Source organism: Conger conger, chromosome 17 (genome assembly GCF_963514075.1).
Source record: "Conger conger chromosome 17, fConCon1.1, whole genome shotgun sequence".
NCBI lineage: Eukaryota > Metazoa > Chordata > Actinopteri > Anguilliformes > Congridae > Conger > Conger conger.
In genome coordinates this window covers 15253234-15277641 of record NC_083776.1, presented here as the reverse complement: position 1 = coordinate 15277641, position 24408 = coordinate 15253234, and the positions used below count along the sequence as shown (strand labels likewise).

Here is a 24408-nt window from a genome sequence, read left to right as displayed (position 1 = left end):
TATTTGGAACTAGTGTGTAATTACGTATGTAACCTGCCTGGTAAAATAAATTGTTGAAACTTGATCTGTGTGGTTTCGCTTACTGACACTCAATGTTACACAGGGAATGCTTGGTTACCCCCTCGAGTTGGTCTAGGGAGGATGTAAATTCACGCTTAATGTGTCACGGCGTATCGCACCCGTGGACCTCTGATGGTAAATCACTTGCCTCCGTGTGGTCGTGCATTCATGTCGAGAACAGCCGTAGCTAGTTGGTCTTTTGGGTCCCTAGGCTGTAAACAGATATACCCAAAAGTAGCTATTCCTGCGACCTCTGTAATGACTGCAGATAGAGGACTGTTCAGAAGAGTAAATCTCAGTACAGGATTCCTATAGCGAGCAAGTCAAAATTATGAATAAGACATCTACCAAAGGTAGATAACTAATCTAAATTATTATTCTAAATGGAGTCAGATATAACGAAGGTGAATGCATTGGCCCTATTGTGGAGATTCTTGGTCAGCCCGGACCAGTAAAGAGCGGAAGGCAGAGTGGCACTACAGTCTTTGTATCGTGGCTTATTTATTGGCTGATCTAGACTCTCCGCATAGGGGCCACTAATATTTAACCCTACTAATATTCTTTCAGCAACACCAGAAGGACAAGCATGCTGATACCTTCAGCCCTTGCTAAATTCCGTCGTTGGGTTAGCGTGGGGTTTTACAAGGAGGAGGAGGAGTAGGAGGAGAACAAAGAAACATTAACAAAAAAAACGCACTCATCCAAACTGTCTAAAACCCTTAAAGACATTCACCCCGCATCTCTCTGCCGCGTCTGCCCCTTACCTGCTTCTTTTAAGCACAGCCTAATCAGGACAAACATGAAACCGCTGCGTCACGCCCCCAAACCCGGTAGATGCCACATCACACACGCATGGATACCTGTGCACGCCAAGCCCCAATTAGTTCTCTGGCACATTCGGCACAGCTGTCAGGTTCCTGACACTACAGATCCCTGTAGATGCCAGGGAGGCTAAGAGGATGGAGTGGTTGACCATGTCAAACACTGCAGAGAGGTCAAGAAGGATCAGGACAGAGGAGAGGGAGGTTGCTCGTGCAGCCTGAACGGACTCATTGACGGAGAGGAGTGGGGTCTCTGTCGAGTGGCCAGGTCTGAAGCCGGACTGGTGGGGGTCCAGCAGGTTATTCTGTGTGAGGAAGGAAGAGAGTTGGTTGGAGGCAGCTTGTTCAATGGATTTGGATAGAAACGGTAGTTTTGAATGCAGGAGGGGTCTAGAGTGGCTTATTTAGGAGTGGAGTGATGTAGGCCCTCTTGAATGATGAGAGAAAGCAGTCAGAGGACAGAGAGGAGTTAACAAGGAAGGTGACAAACAGAAGGATGTCAGGCGTGATTGCCTGAAGGAGGTTTGAGGGGATGGGGTCCAGGGCACAAGTAGTAGGGTGGTGGGAGAGCAAGAGGTGAGACACATCAGCATCTGTAAGGGGACAGAAAGAGGAGAAACAGGGGCCAGGCACAGAAAATGAGGCAGGCACAGAGGTGGTGGTGGTTGCAAAGCTGCTGTGAATATCTGCGACCTTCTTGTCAAAAAATACTGTGAAGTCATCAGCAGTGAGGGAGGACTGAGATGGTGGGGGAGGTGTGCTGAGGAGAGAAGAGAAAATGGAGAACAGTTGACGAGGGTTTGAAGTGGAATTCTGGATTTTTGTTTGGACAATCCTTAATCACTCTCTACTCCCCAGCTAGACCACTCCGGTCTGTCAGCTCTGGTCGCCTTATGGTTCCCTCACTATGAGCACCTGGCAGTCGAGCTGCACATTTACACCTTACTTCCGTTCTGGTTCCTCAGTAGTGGAATGACTTGCCTACCACTGTCAGGACAGCAGAATCCCTCCCCTTATTTTGACGCAGAATCCCCCCCTTGTCTAACCCAAAAAACAAAACAAAAAAAAATTGCACTCATAATGACTGTATGTTTAGAACGGCACTTCATGTGTATTTTACTAGTTATGGATGTGATGCTTTAACTTGTGGAAGAGCCTATGCATTTGTAAGTCGTTTGGATTAAAAGCATCTGCCAAATGATTAAAATGTAAAATGTAAAATTACTGCTGTTCAGAGCAGAAACACACATGTCATTTGAAATGCTGGCTTTGGGAGGATTTTAGAGCCGGATATTATTTTATTATAATTGTTTATCAATATTATTTTGTAAATGCTCACTTGTTTTGTTGTGTTTTTCCCTCAGAAAACATACATTCAAATTCCATGTTATGTATTAAGGCTTCTATATGATATTCATTTGATTATTCATACTTGGCTGTGGTAAAGCAAATGCAGGTTTATCAGTAAGTATAATCGGGATTGGATGGAGCTTTAGGTTCTCCAATACATCTTTGACCAAACCTAATGTTTTGAATAGATAATCCAACCATTGAGGCTATTGTAAAATTTTGATTTTCTTGTACATTTCTTGACATTCCCTTGTGACATATCAAGGGAAGATCCACTTGTGGTCTGTTTTCATTCTCGTATGAGTCTTTGTTTGGCTAAAATGTCGGGTTACCTGGGTAGAGTTCATGATGCTGCTGATTTTGACAAGGGTCCCAAGAACCTCATTTATCTGAACCCCAAGGGAATGATGGTTGTTTGGGAAACTGAAATGTTCGGTTAAGTGAAACATTAATAAATGTAGATTTAAGACTGTTCCTAAATCAATCCGAGTCATTTACTTTAACTTTGCCACAAAGAATCATACTTTGCAGTCCGTAAGTATTTGGACAGTGACACATTATTTTGTTTTTGTTCTGTACTCCAGCAAACAAATAGTTGAAATAAAATTATCAATATGTGGTTAATATGCAGACATTAATTTCAGGGTTTTTATATCCATAGCATTGAACAGTGTAGGAATTGTTATACACAGAAGAAATATATTATCTCCATATATATTATTTCCATATGCAAATAAGACGGCCCTACATAGGGGCATCACAGGAGCGAGATCCTCCCGTTAACCACTGGAAAGCTTGAGTTGACAAGGGACGCAGCATCTTTCGACAGTTACTCACCAGTCGACCAATAGGAAGACGGATTACACAGCGTTTAAAAAACCGGTGGGAAGACTTTATAAATCTGTTCTACAAAACCCAAGCATTGGATTGGGCTGCCACGGACACGGATGCGAATTAGTTAGTTACCTTCTGCATTCCTTGGCAGTCGACAACCGAGATGGCTGCCTCTTCGATCAGCGATACTGGCAGCAAGGTAAAACTGGACTTTTTGCTCAAATGACCAGACATTTAATACACAAGAGAGGAGAGTGATTGTTTGTTTATTGTGTTTGAAATGGTTCAAATGTACAGTAATGTGCAGTGATGATTATACACCACCATGTTTGTCTAAAATGGATCCTAATATATTACTTCTTTAAAATCTTTTGGTGAAAATGTATTGAACAATAATATTGTAGGCAATTAGAACAAAAAAATCATTCCCACAATTAAATTGGGGGCGACACTGGCTCAGGTGGTAAGAGCAGTCGTCTGGCAGTCGGAGGGTTGCCGGTTTGATTCCCAGCTTGGGCATGTCGAAGTGTCCTTGAGAAAGACACCTAACCCCCAAATGCTCCTGACGAGCTGGTTGGTGCCTTGCATGGCAGCCAATCGCCGTTGGTGTATGAATGGATGAATGAGAAAGCTTCAATTGTACAGCGCTTTAGATAAAGGCGCTATATTTACCATTTACCATTTACATTGGTGTAAAAGTACAGCTAATTAACAGAAATACTTTTTTAGAAAAATGTATTTTTATTTTTTGACTTTTGCAAAGCATGAATGCATGTTTGAAGGCTCATTCCATGATTGTTGATGCTAAACAACTTGTTTAAACTGGCTTGAAGCAACATTATTTTGCAATCTTACTTCTGATGGTCAGCTGTTCCAGTATTTAAGGTAACACAAACTTTGAGCAGTGTCACAGTGTTAAACACGATGGCACGACGGAAGGAGCTCTCTGAGACTGTTCGTAGCCGCATTGTAGCCTTACATGATGCCGGTTTGTCACTTGATGAAAAGAATCATCTGGTGACATAAAGCCCGCTCAAAGTCCAGACCTTAATACGATTGAACAAATCTGGGATTTGCTGGATACCAAGATAAATACATCTGTTGTAACATCGAAAGAATCTCTTTGGAATGAGCTTCAAACCATATGGAATGGTTTAACAAGAGAAGAAATATAAAAAATATGTGAACGATTAAATGCAAAGAAAAGGGTATTCTCCAAAAGAGACTATTTTTTATTTTCACAATATATTGTTATCTGTTTACTTATTTTCATCTACATGAACCAATATTACATGAACTAAATACTTGAATAGTATTTTATGATTTATCTTCATTGTGTTAAGTGTATAATCATCACTGCACACTACTGTATTCATGACCTTCTACAGCACTATTTGTGTGTTACCCTTTCTCTATATTTGCTGTATGTACAGTGTTGTGCGAAGGTCTTATGCACTTGTAAAAATAAGTATGTAAAGCGAAGATGCTTTCAGAATAATTAAAAGTTTCTAAATATTGAATGTATTATGAAGAGTAGTAAACAGTTAAACTAAATCAATATTTATATAGGTTGTTTTGAGCAACCTCAGTAACATTTAATCTTTTGGATAATTAATGTTTGTCTCAAATTTGTTATTTTCTACTGACAAACTAATGTAGAAAACAAGAAAATAAATAAGACTCTTTTTTTTAATCTAGGCTTTTGCACACTATTGTATTTCATGCCAATAAAGCAAACTCAAGTTGAACTCAATATGGATTGGTCTTTAGCATTTTCCTTTGCTCTGATTCCTCACATCCTTACAGGTGTTCAATGACCCTATCCACAGCTCTATTGAATTGCACCCTTTGCTGGTGAGCATTATTGACACACCTCAGTTCCAGCGTCTGCGCCACCTCAAGCAGCTGGGAGCCACAGACTTTGTTTTCCCGGGAGCCTGCCACACCCGCTTTGAACACTCTATTGGGTACGTCATGTTCCCTATAAAAGGTCTCAAGTGCCATTTGGGTTTTGCATGGCAAAGGTTTTTATTACCTTAACCAATTTTAGCATTTTATTAGTTTGGAAATGTTCAATTAATAGCATTTTTAAGACAGTCGTGAATGAAGCATGAAACATAACAATTATGCATTGAAAAATAAAAGTAGGGTTTGATTTGGCTCTGGGTATCCACTTACCAAATAATGTACTGTAAACAATGTCAAAGAATGTGGTCTTTCTGGCAGGGTGTGTTACCTGGCAGGCAAACTGATCAATGCCCTGAAGCAGCGCCAGCCTGAGCTGAATATTACTGAGAACGACATACTGTGTGTCAAGATAGCAGGACTGTGCCATGACCTTGGTATGTTTCACAGCCTCTCCGTCAATACATCTTCCTCTTATCCTAAACAGTTGGTATTGTCAGGGACCAGAACAGCAACCCAGTAGTGAAAACACAGGAGTAAGCTTTCAAGTCTTAATTTTCTTTGCAGCAGAGTAAACAGGCAAAGGTCGATAGCCAGAAAAAGGTAGCAACAGAGAACAGGCAGTTTGTAAACGAGAGTCCATGCAATGGGTTGGTACACCTGCAAAACGATATATCAGGGATAATCCAATACGAAGTCAAAGTCACAGGCAAAGGGTTGATAACACACGGGCAGTCCAAACAAAAGCAGAATCCCGAAACAAAAACCGAGAAGCCAAACAGGGCCGAAAAACCTCAGAAGGATAAATGTAGAGCTGGAGGTCTAAGACAAAACAGGCCGTAATGGCAATCAATCAGAAATAAGAGAGTATGGTCAGGACACAAAACAATCTGGCAACGAAAGACAGAAACAAAGGGAGTTTAATACATGGACAGAACAAGCATGATAACGAGGAACAGGTGAGTGGAATGATAGGAGACAGAAAGGAAGTACACATAAGGACTGGAAAGGCGGAGGCATAAAATAAAACACAGATGAAATGAATGAATGAATGGAACAACCAGGAAACAGACTATGGTAAATACAGAGGGAATGAATACACGGAAAAGCTAACAACTTAGACAAAAACTGACAATGAAAAACATAGAACCTGACAGGTATTGGCTTTAGCCATAAGTAAATATAATGCAAGTCAGTTGCGCTCAACAGTACAGGGAATGCACTACAATACAATTCTGTTATTGTCCCTTGAAGGGCAATTTGCAGAAAGGTTTAAAAGAACACAGAACACACAAGTTAAAAGAACACTTAAAATGACAGCCGTAAGGGAGTCAACAATATATACACTTACCAAGCACTTTATTAGGAACATTGTTACTTTAATACACCTACATACTCATGCGATTATCTGATCAGCCAATTGTGTGGCAGCAATGCAATGCATATTATCATGTAGACATGGATCAGGAGCTTCAGGTAATGTTCACATCAACCATCAGAATGGTAAAAAATGTGATCTAAATTACTTTGACCGTGGAATTGTTGGTGGCAGTCAGGGTGGTTTGAGTATCTCAGAAACTGCTGATCTCCTTGGATTTTCACACACACTAGTCTCTAGAGTTTGCAAAGAATGGTGCAAAAAATTATAATCCAGTGAGCAGCAGTTCTGCAGACATAAATGCCTTGTTAATGAGAGGAGAATGGCCAGACTGGTCCAAGCTGACAGGAAGGTGACAGTAATGCAAATAACCACACATTATAACAGTGGTATGCAGAAGAGCATCTCTGAACACACAGCACTAAGTGAATAGGCTACAGCAGTAGAAGTCTAAAAAATAAGTCTAATAAATACTGTATAAAGTGCTCGGTGAGTGTAGACTTATAGCCATAGTGTTAATAAACTGAATATGTACCAGTTCTCAAAGTTAATATTAAGTTTATATAATATGTAGGGTGCATTATCGGGTTTAAATAAATAAAAAGTATGATTACTTGTGCTTGTTCGGCAGATTAATGGTTCTCTTGTATTTGAGCTTGGGTACCCTGAATCCATGCCAAGTTGGAAGGACCTCAAACTTACTGTCCACCACATTCTGAATTTTCATCTCCTGCAGCCCAACCATAGTTTTCATTCCATTCCAAGCCTACCCTCAATTTTTTCCTTATACATTTATTTGATGATGATTTCTCTTTCGGCAGCCTCATCATTGGGATGCTCTTTGGTCAATAAACCCTCCAGTGACTTATTAACCTAAGGCTTATTGTTGGGATAAATCTTCACTAGTTTTGAAGAAATCACAGCATTCTCAAAAACAAACGACCCTGTTGGTGCTGGGTGCGGTCATCTCTCCAGACGTCCTCAAATCTGTGTCCGTGTCTGAGCCATAACATGCATCTTCTGTCAGGTTGAAACGGAACACTAATTTGCCTACACTGTCTGTTGATTTGCATCTCTTTCCTTATTGAAGTTGGAGGATAATGTAGTCACGTTATTGGTTGATTTTATTGATCTTTAACCCCTTCCCCAGCGGAGACGAGTATACACGTTTTTACCGAATGTGTTTTTTTCAGTCACAGACACAGAGTCTAAACAATGAAAAAATGGATCTAAAAAAATGAAATACAAGTTATTTTTCATAATCAGCATAAAAAATACTATATTAAATATAATAAAATGAAAATCATCTGAAAATGACTTTTTCATGGTTTTTTCCAAAATAATTGGCAGGGAAAGGGGTTAAAAGTTGAATAAAGTCTGCTATAAGGAGGGTCATCTTCCCTATTGTAATATATTTTATTATTCTTTGGTTTTTATTTTGGGTTTGGGATGGAAGGTATTTTTCAACTTCTTCTCTTTTGTGTCCTGTTCTTTTGTTGCCTGTATTTTTGCTTTTACATTACTCTATAAACCACACAATGCGTATCGGTTCCTGCTGGTGCTTATGCTTATGCTTATCCTTAATGCTGTCTGTCCATCTATCTGTCTGTCTGTCTGTGCGTGCTCTAGCATGAGACTGCATCTGTGCAAATGTTAGATCACCTGCTCGACAAAAACAATCTGATGACAAAGCTGCCGGATTATGGGCTGAACCTGCCTGAGGATTTGGTGTTTATTAAGCAACAGATCGCCGGACCCCTGCAGAACCCTGTTCCTCCCGGCCAGGTGCGTCTCTACGATAACCCGGGGCGGCCTGTAGTGTAGTGGTTAAGGTAAATGACTGGGATAGGCAAGGTTGATGGGTCTAATCCCAGTCTAGCCACCATAAGATCCACACAGCCATTGGACCCTTGAGCAAGGCCCTTGACCCTACAGGGGAGGATTGTCTCCTGCTTAGTCTAATCAACTTTCTCATCTCTGCAGTGGTCATATCAAGGAAGACAGGATATTTCTTGTATGAGATTGTGGCCAACAGATACAGTGGAATTGAAATTTGATTATCTTGCTAGGTGAGTAAAGTGGAAGTGCACTTTATGGAAAATCTGGGGCTGATATCAATATCTTCTCATATGTGAGGCCGATTTCCTGCAACAAAGTTCCCTCCTTCTGCACTTCAAGAAAGATAGAGTGGTGCTCGAAAAGGTTCAAAGAAGGGCAACCAGATTGACTTAAAGAAAGATTGACATCAGAAAGACTTTTATTTTATTTTTTTTACATTTTCACACAGAGAGTGTGTGGAATAGCTTGCCAGGACATAGTGTAGTGGAGCCAGAAACACAGGGTTTTGAAGGCCAGGATTTATAAATAGATACTATTTAGTGGTACTATTTACTGGCAGTCTGGAGTTGCTTGTGAAATAACAATGATTGGACTACTTTACAGCATCATACATATTGCCCCCATTTTAAAGGACCAAAAGTAATTGGACAGTTGGCTTCTCCGCTTTTTCTGATTACTTGTGTGTTCAATCACTTCAGTTAGTATCGAGTCCTGATTCTAGGATTGCCATTCGAGTGACCAAGAGGACCAGAGTTAATGAGCCAGCACGCGTGGCTGCCCAAATGGTAACACCCCCACCACCATGTTTCACAGATGAAGGGGTTTGCTTTGGATCGTGGGCAGATGGTGGCCACTTTTGGCCTACTCCCTTTTTGCTATCAAACTGTTACAAGTCAATCTTGATCTTATCTTTCCAAAATACCTTTTTCCAGAACTCTGCAGCCTCCTTTAGGTTCTTATTAGGAATCTGTAATCTGGCCATCTTGTTTTTGCTGCTTACTAATGGTTTGCATCTTGCAGTGTGGCCTATTTCTGTTTGTGATATCTTCTGCAGACAGTAGTCACATCCACATCTGCCTGATGAAGAGTGTTTCTGACCTGCTAGACAGGTGTTTGTGGTTTTTCTTTATTTGGTCATCAACTGTAGACCTCTTTCTTCTTTGGCAGCTCCTTTTACTGAGCTCACCAGTTCTTAATTATGTTCCAAGTAGTTTATTTTGGTAAGCCTAATATATCTCTGATGGACTTTTCCTATTTCTCAGCTTCATAATTGTAAACTGTCACTGACAACTCTGCTCCTCATGTTGACAAATTCCAATGACAGACTCCATCTGACAGGCAATCCAAAGCCTACAATCAAGACTTGATACTGAAATCTTTCTTATACCTGCACTAAGGAAACGATTGAATAAACCTATCACATCAGAACAGCCGAGAAGCCGACTGTCCAATTACTATATGGATCACCTGATGATGTACATACAGTACCTACCAATTGAAGGTGACAGTCTGCATTTTAATCTCATTTTATTAATTGTTTCATTTTAAATCCAATGTGCTGCAGAGCCAAAAGAAAATCAATTGTGCCACTGTCCAAATACTTACAGACTTCACTCTACATAGTTTATACTTGGTGGGTCTCTGAGAAATAACACAAAAAGTACTTGCTGTGTTTTAACAAAAATATAGCTTAAAACTAAATTAGTATTAAGCTATTATCAGTTCATAACTATTTGACGATGATGTTATTGTTCATCCCCAATTAGATTATTTTTTATTCATTTGGAACTAGTACTCTGACAGTAACATTCAATTATAAACTATAGTTCTATCCATCCCAGAATAATCAGTTGATGACCACTTTAGAACCACCTGTTTACAGTCCTCACTTAAAAAAAAAAAAATATATATATATATACAGTTGTGTCCAAATAAATAGCAGGTCATTAAAAAAAGTGAATAAAGTGCAGATATTTTTTAATAGCTTTTAGTCCCATATTTCAAATGTAGGAAACATTACACATTCCAAATCAAAGCATTAACAAATTTTGGCAAGTCTGCGTTATTCTTTTACAGGAAGCAAAGAAAAGGAATATTAATCTGTCAACATTTTTCAAACTCAACCACTTACTGTATAAACTGAAGAGATTTTTCAAGATATACTTCAGTTTAAATGACTGAACTAATATTTAGTTGCATAACCATTGTTTTTGATAACTGCTATGCTATCGAGTCAACCAACTTCTGGCACCTAGAAACAGGTATTTCAGCCCAGGATGAACAAACTATATTCCACAGTTCCTGTGAACTTTTGGGTTTTGCGTCAGAAACTGCATTTTTAATGTTATCCCGTAAGTTTTCAATGAGGTTGAGGTCAGGGGATTGAGCTGGCCACTCCATTACCTCAATCCTTTTTGTCTGGAACCAAGATGTTGCTCACTTACTCATGTGTTTGGGGTTGTTGTCTTGTTGAAACACCCATTTCTGAAGTACTGTTGATGACCACTCGACCAGAAAATAACTATTTTACTCTCATCAGTCCACAGAATGTTACGCCATATCCCTTTCCCGATGTGTTCCTTGGAAAATTTTTACCGATTCTGCACATGCGTTTTTTTCAACAATGGTGCTTTATGGGGGGCTTCTTGCTGATAGCTTAGCTTCGATCATACGCCTTCTGACTAACAGCACTTGTAATTGTAGATCATCTTTGATCTTTCTGGAACTGATAATTGGCTGAATCTTCGCCATTCTGACTACTCTTCGATCCGTTTTAACAGTAGTTGCTCGTTTTCTTCCACGTGTTTCGGGTTTTTGTTGCCATTTTAAAGCATTTGAGATTATTTTAAAGATATTTTTTAGGCCTTTTTCAGCTTTATTGGACAGTATATAGTATAGAGAGACAGGAAGAATGGGAGCGAGAGAGAGGGGAAGACATGCGACAAATGTCGGACAGTCGGATTCGAAACGCCGACGTTGCGGCTCGCAATGAGCATGCGGTCAGTGCTCTACAGGCTGCGCCACCGAGACACCCCGCATTTGAGATTATTTTAGCTGAGCATCCTATAATTTGCTGCACTTCTTTATACGTTTTCCCCTCTCCAGCCAACTTTTTAATTAAATGACATTGGTCCTCCAAACAATGTTTCTTAGCAATTCAGAAGGAAATATATTTTATAACAATGTGCAAAACATTTGCTTCCCTTCTTCCTTAATAAAGGACAATTAATGACATCTGTTTTTATTTAAATCCACACTGCTATTATTTTGAACACGCCCCTTTCAATGAATGAGTCAATTACTCAGAACAAGCAGCGTGCATGTCATGACAGTTGGGTCTGTTTGCCAGTTAATTATTAATTTTATTAAATTTTTGTCATTAGAGACTCCTACTACCTGGGCATCCCGAATAGCTTTGACCACCAACGCTTCCTGAAGTTTTTACGTGTGTGTAAGGCGGGCGGAATGCAGCACATCTGGTCTAGAGACAAGGTACTGGTGCCACCGAGGAAAGACCAGGACCCCTCGCACCACATTGTGAAATGGGATCTATTGTATCTGGAATAAATGTGTAAGCCTTGCATGAACCCAACGACAGAATTTAGCGAGGGTGAAGGTATCTGTGTGCTTGTCCTTCTGATCTGAATGAGGTTAGTAGGGTTAAATGCTAATGGTTAATGACTAGATCAGCCAATAAATAAACCAAGTTACAAAGACAGTAGTACCACTCTGCCTTCCGCTTTCTTCTGGTCCGAGCATCTCCACAATAGGGCCAATAAATCTACCTTCGTATTTATTATCTGACTCTATTTTAATAATAATATAGATGAGTTATCTAGCTTTGGTAGATTTCTTATTTATAATTTAGACTTGATCGCTAAAGGAATCCTGTACCGTAACGAACTCCCTGAACAGTCCTCTGTTGGTCCCGCCACATGTCACATCGGCCGTTATGTGCATGTCTCACAAGCTGGCTAGATATCTACAGTCATTACAGAGGTCGCAGGAATAACTGCTTTTGGGTGTAGCCGATGGCGGCTCAGGGACCCAAGAAGACCAACATTAGCTATGACTGTTCTTGACATGAATGAACTGACAAGCGGAGGCGATTGATTTACTGTCAGAGGTCTACGGGTAATATGCCAGGATACATTAAGCGTAAATTTGCAACCTCCCTAGACCAACTCTAGGGAGTAACCAACAATGTATTTTACCAGGCAGGTTACTTACTTAATCACATTCAATTCCAAATTAAATATAAATAAAAGTTTTACAAGAGAAACCAAAATTGCAGAGTCTTAAAAGTCATACCTGACAAAGGCTATACACACTATGTGGGTCTGGCTATAGACACCACAACAAAATCTACATGCCTTATGTGCATGGGAGTCTGACTACATTCTCCAGTATATAAAAACTACACTAAATAAAAGCACAAACCAGGCCCTTGATTTTTGATAGGATTTGATCAGGGGGGTCGAGGCAAATGGCTTTCACTGGGACAGATACTTGCCATTCCCATTACAAGCTGAAGACCTAGTTTAAGTATCTTTGTATTTTAGAATCAAGCAAGTCTCATGCATTGCACATGGATTATACTTGCACCAAACTTCCCTTTTGCTGATATTATTTATTATTTTCATATTATTAGGACTTTTGATTTGCCATTATGATGCGTATGTTAATCGTATGGTTTTGTGAGCACCTTGCCAATTTCTGTTGGTTCCAGGAAATGGAAAATATGTACGACATGTTCTACACACGGTATAGCCTTCATTGCCGGGCCTGCCGGCACAAAGTGGGAAACATCATCGCAACAATGTGAGTACCTTCACACTTCCAAAAAGACCCCAGCTCCTACTGGGGAACCATGTCCAATATTGCTTTGCCATAATGATATGAATGTAAGCAGTGATGGCTTCTCTTGTCTACAGGATAACAGAGGCTTTTGTGAAGGCTGACAAACACATTGAGATCATAGGCTCTGATGGCAAGACTTTCTCCCTCTCCACTGCCATTAACGATATGGAGGCTTATACCAAACTCACCGGTTAGGCACTTTACTTACCTGTTATATAGGGATGGAAGGCTCTCATATTGCCGAGATTTAACGGAAGAGCAGCAAATTAAGTGCCCGTTAAAACACAATGGTATCACATTTACTAAAGAGCAGGTGCTATCTGCATCACCTATATGCAGCCCAAGTTTTTGAAAATTGTGTAGCTTTTGAGAACGTTTAGGCTTAAGAATGAACCTACACCTGATAATAATAATAATAAGAAGAACCCCCCCCCCCCCCCCCCATTCCCTGTTCAGACCACATCTTCCAGCAGATCCTGTATTCCTCGTCTCCAGAGCTGGCTGAGGCCAATGCCATCCTGCGAAACATCAATTGTCGCAAGATCTACAAGTTTTTGGGCAAGATCCGACCCAAGAATCCTGTGGCAGACACATCGGTGAGACTAGATGAACCAGTCTGTAGACGCTGTAAAATGGGGGAGAGAGTGACAGAAGGAGATGGTGGGAATGACAGGGAGCCTTGACAGAGCATATGAGTCCAGCATTTCTAACACAATCAGTGCAAGGGTCCTTGCACGGGCTCCAAAATATGAAGGGTCCTCGCACGGGCCGCCAAATAACGTAGGGATTTTACTCTCTACGAAACCGGGGCGCCAGTTAATGTTATGTAGCAGTATAACTGCAAAAAGTAATCAGTCTCATAAAATTACTGTTATCAGAAATATCCAACCACAAATTTAGTATTTCAATTAATAATTAAAATAACCAATATTAATGATTGAACACACTGATAACCTGAAGGTTGGAAGTTCTTCGAAAGACTGCTTTAACTCGGCTCTCATGACTTTGTGATTCCAAAACGGACACCGGGGTTTAATAAAATATATTTATTAAACAACGTACAAACACAGAACAGATAAACTAACGGGAATTAGTAGGGGAAGTTAGGGTGTGTGTGTGCGTGTGTGTGGGTGCGAGCAAGCGTGCGTGTCGCTTGAACAAAGGAAAGGTAAAAGTGGGAGTAGCTAGCTTGGGTAAGCTAGAGTTCTGGGTGTGTTGTCTTACTGAGTCCATACGCATTGCTGGATCCAAAAGACGTGCTGTCCTTGTAGAAGCGGCGATGGTAATGTGAATGTACTGGAGAGGTGCGCAGGCTGGGGCGTCTTAGCCGTGCGTTGTCGTCTGGTCCACTCGGTTGCTGGAAGGATGTTCGCTTCAGTTGTTCTTTGGTGAGCTTTGCAGGGGTAAACTGATGTAGCGTTCCGCGTACACCAGTTTAAACTCGCTATAGGCCACGAAGTTACCGCAAGGTTAACTGGGTGGGTCCGTAGGCCTGGTAGTGCGCTGTGCAGCATTCAGCCTCTGTCCGAGTCTCGGAGCAGATGAGCTGAAGCGAATGGCCAAAAAGGGTGCGTCGAAGAGAAGAAGCAGAAGAAACAGAAGAGAGGTCCCAAGAACGTGTCTTGCTCTTATACGGGACCGTTTATTGCTCCCGCCATTACGGGATTAGACGTCATTCGTCGTGGACGTCACAGAATTTTCCTGTGGGAATGTAGTCCCTACACTTTATACCTCTGTCTACTTTGTGTCACTGTTCTGTAGTAGGTCTTTCATCACTCTGACTCGGGTGGTCCATTTTTCTTCAGGAAGTGCGCGCCGCGATAGCAGCCAGCATTGCTCAAGCCTTGCCTGACAGCAGAAGAAGTGTAACACTTCAGGCTGAAGATTTCGAAGTCACTGTGAGTCAAATGTCTACAATAATGCCTCTTTGCAACTGTTCTCTGATTGAAACCTTATGTATACCATGCAGGTCAGTTATAATTATTATAAGAATTCCATTTCCAAATACTTTGTCATATCAGTGACATTAACTTATTGTGTGACATTGGAATAAACAACTATTCCTGATGCCATACACACGTAATGACCACTGTATACAACCTACAAATGTTCATGAAACAAAACCGCCATCCCCTGCCTTATAAAAGTAACAACATCATGGCACTATTGTATTTAACAATGCGAATACCTGGAAACCATTTACTTTTACATTTCTGCTTGGCCTGCGTTTAACCATGTTTAGAAATGTTCAAGATATATTTACCAAGCATTGTGAAGCACACATTTCATCTCTGTTGGATTTGAGTTGGCTTTGAGCATACTTGGTCATATGGCAAGGTGAGAAACAATGTTTACATTGAGAATTGATTTCATGGCATACTCTTTTCAAGGTTCAGATAATCACAGCCACACCACATTGCAAAACTGGGCTGTAAGCCAAACCCAGCACTGTTTTTATTTTTTTTATTTTTTTTATTTATTTTATTTTTTTGTCATTTGGCAGACGCTTTTAATCCAAAGCGATTTACAAGTGCATAGGTTCTTCCACAAGTTAATGCATCACATCCATAACTCGTAAAATACACATGAAGTTTAGAAGTTGTTCTAAACATATAGTCATCATTGAAGTGCAATTTTTTTTTTTTTTTTTTTTTGGGGGGGGGTTTAGACTAGAGGGATAGGGATATCAGAAAGGAGGGAGGACTAAGGTACAGTTTGAAAAGGTATGTTTTTAGTCTGCATCGAAATAGGGGGAGGGATTCTGCGGTCCTGACAGTGGCAGGCAAGTCATTCCACCACTGAGGAACCAGAATGGAAAACAGGCGTGAACGTGCAGCTCGAACGCCAGGTGCTCGTAGAGAGGGAACCATAAGGCGACCAGAGCTGGCAGCGGCAATAGGAAGCCAGTGGAGGCCAATGCGGAGCGGGGTGACATGAGCCGACCTGGGCTGACTGGTGATCAGGCGGGCTGCAGCATTTTGAACCAGCTGGAGGGGCTTGATGACACAAGCTGGGAGACCGGCTAGGAGGGAGTTGCAGTAATCCAGGCGGGAAATGACGATCGCCTGGACTAGGAGCTGGGTGGCTTTCTCCGTCAGGAGATGACGGATACGGCTTATATTGTAGAGGAAGAATCTGCAGGTTCTGGCAGTGGAGGATACTTGTGGAGCGAGGGTGAGGCAGTTATCAAGAGTCACTCCAAGATTCTTTGCCATACAGGAGGAGGTAAATAAAAAGTCCTCAACAGTCAGTGAGAGGTCGATTGTCGGAGAGGACTTAGCAGGGATGTAGAGAAGCTCAGTTTTGGCAAGGTTAAGCTTCAGGTGGTGGGAAGTCATCCACGCAGAGATATCAGCCAAGCAGGCAGAGATCTGTGCGGTGACCTGGGTATCGGGGGGGAAGAAAATAAAGAGTTGGGTTTCATCGGTGTAAGAGTGATAAGAAAAGCCATAGGAAGACAAAGAGTGTATAGGGAGAAGAAGAGAGGACCATGAACTGAGCCCTGTGGGACTCCAGTTTGTAGGGGGTGAGGGTCAGAGACTGAGCCCCTCCAAGTTGCCTGGTAGGAGCGACCAGAGAGGTAGGAGGAAAACCAAGCAAGTACAGATCCTGTGACAACCATCCCAGATATCGATGAGAGCAGAATCTCATGGTTGACTGTATCGAAGGCGGCCGACAGGTCGAGGAAGATGAGAACAGAGGAGAGGGATTTGGCTTTAGCAGAGTGGAGTGCCTCAGTGACCGCGAGCAGGGTGGTCTCAGTGGAGTGGCCACTCTTGAAGCCGGACTAGTTGGGATTGTGGAGATTGTTGTGAAGAAGATAAGTGGACAGTTGGGAGCAGACCGCCCTTTCCCGAGTTTTAGCAAGAAAGGGAAGAAGAGAGACAAGCTGGTAGTTGTTCAGAGCAGAGGGGTCGAGTAGGTTTTGTGTGTCTCTGACTCTGGCCCTCTTCAGGGAAGAGGGCATGGTGCCGGAACAGAGGGAGGTGTTGATTAGAGAGGAGAGAAAAGGGAGAATGTCATTAGAGATAGATTGTAGAAGGGGAGAAGGGATGGGGTCAAGAGGACAGGTGGTCGGGCGGTGGGATGTAAGGAGTTTCAAAGTGTCGGAGTCAGAGAGGGGAGAAAAGGAGGCTAGGGAGTTGGGGAAGGTATGAGGGTCAGCAGGGGGAGAGGGTGGGGAGAAGGAATTGCGAATGGCGTCAACTTCTTTTCCAAGAAGAAGATAAAGTCATCAGGTGTGAGTGATGAGGGAGGTGGGGTGAGGGGGGGCCAGAAGAGAGGAGAAGGTTGAAAACAGTTTGCGGGGATTAGAGGCGGCCGCGTTAATTTTTGAATGAAAGAAGGAAGATTTAGCTAGAGAGACAGAGGAATGGAAAGATGATAGGAGGGCATGGACAGAAGCTATATCACTGGGGAGACAGGACCTTTTCCATTTTCTCTCCGCTGCCCGCAGTTTGGTTCGGACAGCTCGTAGAGCATCAGAAAGCCAAGGACTGGGGGGGAGGCCTGAGAGAGTTTGGTGGTGAGGGGATACAGAGAGTCAAAGGAAGATGAGAGGGAGGACATGAGGGTTGTAGCAGCGTCATTTGGAGACAGTCCAGAGAAAGACTCCGCGGATGGTAGTGAGGAGAGGATTGTAGATGAGAGGATGGAGGTAGACAGGTGGCGTAGGTTCCGCCAACAGGTCATAGTGGATGGTGGGAGAGATGGATGGGTGTTAGAGGAGAGTGGAAGAGAAAAATAGATGAAGGAGTGGTCAGATATATGGAATGGTGTTACAGAGAGGTTGGTTGTTGTGCAGCTCCTTGTGAAGATGAGGTCAAGAAGGTTGCCTGCTTTGTGGGTCGGAGGGGAAAGAGCGAGGGTAAGGTCAAAAGAAGAAAGGAGGGAGAGAAAGGTAGACTGGATGGATGGTTGAAGTCACCCAGGAGGATCAGGGGGGTGTCATTTACTGGTGAGGAGCTAAAGAGGATGTCCATCTCATCCAAGAAGCTCCCCAGAGGACCCGGGGGGCGATAAACAACAATAATAAACAGTTTTCACGGCAAAGTAACAGAAACCGCAAGAAATTCAAAAGAGGAGAAGGCGAAGGAAGAGTGGAAGACACTAGATCTCCATGAGGATGAGATTAGGAGACCTGTGCCACTTCCTCTGCCAGAGGTTCTGGGTGTGTGGGAAAAAGAGAGGGCAGAGGAAAGGGCAGCCGGGGTGGCTGTGTTCTCTGGTGAGAGCCATGTTTCAGTTAAAGCAAGATAGTCAAGGTTGAGGTGGGAGGCATAGGCAGATATGAAGTCTGCTTTCTGGCAGTTCCAGAGGCCACCAGCCACATAGAGATCAATACCAGCGGATCTGGGAGGGAAGATGAGGTTTGAGATATTCTGGCCATGTTGGCGGGAGGCGAACCTCCTACCTGACTGGGACCTGGGGAGAGGAGAGAGGACAGGAATGGGAAGGAAACACATGGAGGGAACTAGGGAGGACAAGAGGAATACTACGTAGTGAAATGAGGGCAGGCAGCGAAAACAAAAACACTCATCAGGCTCTCAGACAGCCTCGATAGACACCCTCGACTTTGTACACCTGCGACTTCGTAAGCCGAGGCAAGTAGCCGAGGCTGCCGCACACAGCTGCCGCTGTTGCGCTACACAACTGCCGCTGTTGTGCTACACAACTGCTTAAATAACACTGACGCTGAATCCAGAAAATGCTACCAAGCCACTGCAGAACACTAATGCACACTGAAGTGAGTTCAGGTGTGCCAGTAATTATACCCTAAGCAGGGTGCAAACTATTGGCTCCTCCTACAACAAAAGCTGTGGCCTGCCAGCCAGTAAAAACAATAGCCTAACTCAATAGCCTAGCTCACCTGAGAGAAACAAACACCTAACCCAGTTTCGCTGTAATCTAAATAAACACCCCTTGTATTAGCTAACAAACAAACAAATACACAGCAGAACACTATAATGACAACTAAACTGAATTAGAAACAACAAACAAACAAATGACTTAACTAATCCAGGAGAAAATGCTACCAAGCCACTGCAGAACACTAATGCACACGCCTTGGCATAATTGTCTCCGTTTCATGCTAATAACACAATTTTTAGTAACTTTGGCATGCTTTCTGCGTGTGCTCTTTTGTTCCCTGTTTACTCCTGCAGATTATTAACATGGATTATGGGATGAAAAACCATAACCTGATCAATAACGTGTATTTTTACACCAAGAATGACCCCACAAATGCCAGAATCATCAACGAAGACGAGGTAGGAGTTTATTTGGGCTTCTGTATAATTCTGGAAAATTTTTGGATAGACAGGAAGTACAGGATGAATCCTATTTTCCTTGAATCATGTCCGTCCATCATTTGTGCATTTCCTGATGCCTGGCAGTGGACCGTCTTGCCCACAGGTGTCCCAGCTCCTTCCGAAGACGTTTGCTGAACAACTGGTCCGGGTCTACTGCAAGAAGACTGATGACATAAACTTTCAGGCAGCCAAGATCTACTTTGAGGAGTGGCGTAAACGTCCCCGCTTGAGCAAAGGTTAAACATCCATCCTCTAGCACAGCCCTTTTCCCCACCAATATGGTGCCTTATCCACAGATTATCATTTGAAAACAACATAATAAACATAATTCCATCCATCCATCCATTATCTTAACCCGCATATCCTGAACAGGGTCGCAGGGGGGCTGGAACCTATCCAAGCATACATTGGGCGAAAGGCAGGAATACACCCTGGACAGGTCGCCAGTCCATCACAGGGCACACACACCATTCACTCACACACTCATACCCACGGGCAATTTAGACTCTCCAATCAGCCTAACCTGCATGTCTTTGGACTGTGGGAGGAAACTGGAGTACCCGGAGGAAACCCACGCATACACGGGGAGAACTCCGCACAGAGAGGCCGACGGGGATTCAAACCCAGGACCTCCTTGCTGTGAGGTGGCAGTGCTACCCACTGCACCATCCGTGCCACCTAATAAATATAATTATCTTATGTATTACTTTTGGGGGAATGAAGTGTTTTTAGTTTTTTAACTAGTGCTAGTTTCAGATTGGTCGGCTGTACATCACGACCAATGACAGAGTAGCTTCTTAATTCCCTTGAAGATATGACATCACTCTGATGAATAGCCTGTTTGCGTGACACTCACATTGGTGATTTATTGAATGGGAGCCTTGCCTGTTGTTTGACTTGTAGTATCTGTGTCCAAATCCATGAATGCATCTTTGTAAACTCTTTGAAGATCAATGCATTTTTGAAGCAGCCTTAGTTGGGCAACATAAATTGTATTGGGAGACGCTTGACAAGGCTGTCCTGGAAAAATGCTAGTATGAGGGATGTGAATCATATAACAGTCATTTAGTTTAATGCAGTAGATAATTCCATCCCTCACTGACATTTTGTCACTCGTTTAGAATGTAGATGTGCCTGGCCTGAAGCTGATGGAGAGCTGAGATGATGATGAAGATGAAGGTGGTCGTCTGAGGGGGCATCTTATTTACATTTATTTGTGTTTTTTGGGGAATAGTGCCTTGACTGCAAAAGTAAAACTCTTCTATATAGCAGGTGGTGGTGTTCAGATGGGAGATGGCTGTTCATAAACTAAAGGGAAGATTACAAAGAAAATGTATCATTATCACACTTTCATATGTGTCTCAGTCTGTTTTGACTCTGATGTACATGTAACTGCAGCTGGGAAATAAATAAAATTACACTGATTTAGATTAGACTGTTGCCTTTTTTGTATTTTTGTATTTTTATGTTTTTTCACTTTCAGGTCTGTGTGTGCACTAGTTTTGTATATACATACGAACTTATAAGGTGTGGAACTTACTTCACTGCTATAACTGGACGCTGGCTATCACATGTACACATTGACAGTACGTTTTCAATCTGTTTCTGTGCACGTGTAGGCTATTTTGCCACTTTTTGTATCTAAACAGTCGTGTTAGTTGGAATGGTTGAACGCTAATGTTTAAGCGTATGTGCCTGATGCCGTTTAAGTGCGGTAAAGTTCAATAGTCGATTTTCGGACTTAAGCTATTAAGCTCTTCAACAAAACACTGTGCACAGTGCTCAAAATAACTGTTTGTTAATCAATGGAGCCCAGAGAACGCGGCGCAACGCTTTTTTCATCGCACTTTTAATTCAACAATATATTTCGTCAATAGCTTCAAAATGACAATTCCAGAACAACTGTGTTATGATGTGGGACCGTACAACATTAAGGCATAACATTTCAGTTACCCATTAGGCACATTATTTATTCTTAAACAATATTTCTATGTTCGCAACGAATTGTCATTTTTAGGCCATCTGAACAGTGCTTTGTTGTCTGAAAAATGGTGATCAAGTAAAATAATAAAATAATCGCCACAGGACTGAGAGTGTTCAGACAATGTATTTAGGATCAAGAGGATCCCCCTAGGAGTTCATGTTTGAGTTTTTACAGATATTTCAAGTATTATATTAATATTTCAATAGCTTAAAGGTCACATAACCAATTGACTCCAAATCAATGGCAATTAATTCAACTATTAATGGCACACAGGGTACACCCCTTTCTATTGTCAGTCTGTGCGTCTTTATGTTTTATTTAAAGAGAAATAATAGTATTTCAGCAAGCTGGTTGGTTGCCTTTATAATAGCAGCCACAAGTTTCAAACACACACAACCTTTTGAAGTAAAGCATCTTGTGTAACCCCGACTGAAAGCAAATGCTTCCAGGCATTGTCTTGCTGGTTGACGGCTTGCCTATTCTCATCTTATCTCCAAATGTCGGTGGAAGGTTGGTGGTTCAAGCCCCAGTATAGCCACACCAAGAGCAGTGCAGCTGTTGGGCCTTTGAGCAAGGCCCCAAACTTAGTTTAGCCCCCTGCTTAGTCTAATCACATTGGGGGCGACATGGCTCAGGCAGTAAGAGCAGTCGTCTGGCAGTCGGAGGGTTGCCGGTTCGATCCCCCACCCGGGCTGTGTCGAAGTGTCCCTGAGCAAGACAGCTAACCCCCAAATTCTCCTGACGAGCTGGTTGGCGCCTTGCATGGCAGCCAATTGCCGTCGGTGTGTGAGTGTGAGTGTGTGTATGAATGGGTGAATGAGAAGCATCAGTTGTACAGCGCTTTGGATAAAGGCGCTATATAAATGCCAACCTTTTACCAATTACCATAATCAGCTGTAAGTCGCTTCGCATAAAAGTGTCAGCTAAATGACAGCAAACGTCAAATTTCCTTTGCAACCCAAATCTTGGCACAATGTGATGTGCATTTCATTGATTTGCACTGCAGGAGATAGGTATGCCTGAATATCAGCCAGTGAGGAAATTCTAATTTTGTGATAGAATTGATGACGATGATGATGATGATGATGATGATGATGATTTCAAAAACAGGCATCATTTCACATTTCTCAGGAAATAAATCACAAAACAAAAAATATCCTACGACAAAGTCACAGATATGATCTGTTGGTCATGTTTTTGGCACCCTTTGTCCCTCATGAATTTCCATTGCCAACACTGTGGTAGTGGGGCAGCAGTGTCTCCCACTGTCTGCACAGTGTGTGTGTGTGTGTGTGTGTGTGTGTGTGTGTGTGTATGCCTCACTGTCCGCACAGTGTGTGTGTGTGTGTGTGTGTGTGTGTGTGTGTGTGTGTGTGTATGCCTCACTGTCTGCACAGTACGTTTGTGTGTGTGTGTGTGTGTATGCCTCACTGTCTGCACAGTGTGTGTGTGTGTGTGTGTGTGTGCCTCACTGTCTGCACAGAGCATTTGTGTGTGTGTTTGTATGTACTTTATTAGGTAGACCTGTACACCATGCATAAAAGCATGCTGATGTGGTCAAGAGGTTCAGCTGTTTTTCAGACCAAATGTCAAAATGGGGGAGAAATGTAATCTAAGGTGACTTTTTGACTTTTGACAATGATTGTTACATTTACATTTTGTCATTTGGCAGACGCTTTTAATCCAAAGCGACTTACAAGTGCATAGGTTCTACCACAAGTCAAAGCATCACATTGAGAACTAGGAAAATACACATGGAATGCTAGTCGTGCTATTTTTTTTTTTTTTTTTTTTGGGGGGGCGGGGGGTGGGGGGCGTTAGACAAGGATCAAGGATTGTATGTAAGGTGGGGCAGTCCCCTTAGCAGCCTGAAATGCCAACACTAGGGCCTTGAAAGGGGAAGAGGGCATGGTGCTGGAAGAGAGGGAGGTGTTGATTAGAGAGGAGAGAAAAGGGAGAATGTCATTGGATATAGATTGTAGGAGGGGAGAGGGGATGGGGTCAAGAGGACAGGTGGTCAGGCGGTGGGATGTAAGGAGTTTCAATGTGTCGGTGTCAGAGAGGGGAGAAAATGAGGCTAGGGAGGTGGGGAAGGTAGGAGGGTCAGCAGGGGGAGACGGTTGTGAGAAGGAATTGCGAATGGCATCAACCTTCTTTTCAAAGAAGGAGACAAAGTCATCAGGTGTGAGTGATGAAGGAGGTGGGGTGAGGGGGGGCCAGAAGAGAGGAAACGGTTGAAAACAGTTTGCAGGGATTAGAGGCGGCCACGTTAATTTTTGAGTGAAAGAAGGAAGATTTAGCTAGAGAGACAGAGGAATGGAAAGATGATCAGAGGGCATGGAAGGAAGCCATATCACTGGGAAGACAGGACCTTTTCCATTTTCTCTCCGCTGCCCGCAGTTCGGTTCGGACAGCTCGTAGAGCATCAGAAAGCCAAGGACTGGGGGGGGAGGCCCGAGCTAGTTCGGTGGTGAGGGGACACAGAGAGTCAAAGGAAGATGAGAGGGAGGACATGAGAGTTGTAGCAGCATCATCGGGAGACAGTCGAGAGAAAGACTCCGCGGATGGTAGGGAGGAGAGGATTGTAGATGAGAGGGTGGAGGAAGACAGGTGGCGTAGGTTCTGCCGACAGGTGACAGTGGATGGTGGGAGAGATGGATGGGTGTTAGAGGAGAGTGGAGGAGAAAAAGAGATGAAGGAGTGGTCAGATATATGGAGTGGTGTTACAGAGAGGTTGGTTGTTGTGCAGCTCCTTGTGAAGATGAGGTCAAGAAGGTTGCCTGCTTTGTGGGTCGGAGGGGAAAGAGTGAGGTCAGGAGGGAGAGAAAGGTAGACTGGGTGGACTCTGAGTTGAGGTTGAAGTCACCCAGGAGGATCAGAGGGTGCCAGACAGGGTGGTTTGAATATCGGAGAAACTTCTGATCTACTGGGATTTTCACACGCAACAGTCTTTAGACTTTGCAGAGAATGGAGCGAAAAACTAAAAATATCCAATGAGCAGCACTTCTGCAGACAAAAATGCCTTCTTAATTAGAGAGGTCAATGGAGAAGGGCCAAAGCTGACAG

At 42.7% G+C, this 24408-nt stretch overlaps 1 pseudogene; it reads left to right on the top strand.

Moving 5' to 3' along the window:
- The first annotated feature begins 3228 nt into the window (after nucleotides 1-3228).
- LOC133116918 (deoxynucleoside triphosphate triphosphohydrolase SAMHD1-like) lies at nucleotides 3229-19599 on the top strand (annotated as a pseudogene).
- The last annotated feature ends 4809 nt before the right edge of the window (nucleotides 19600-24408 follow it).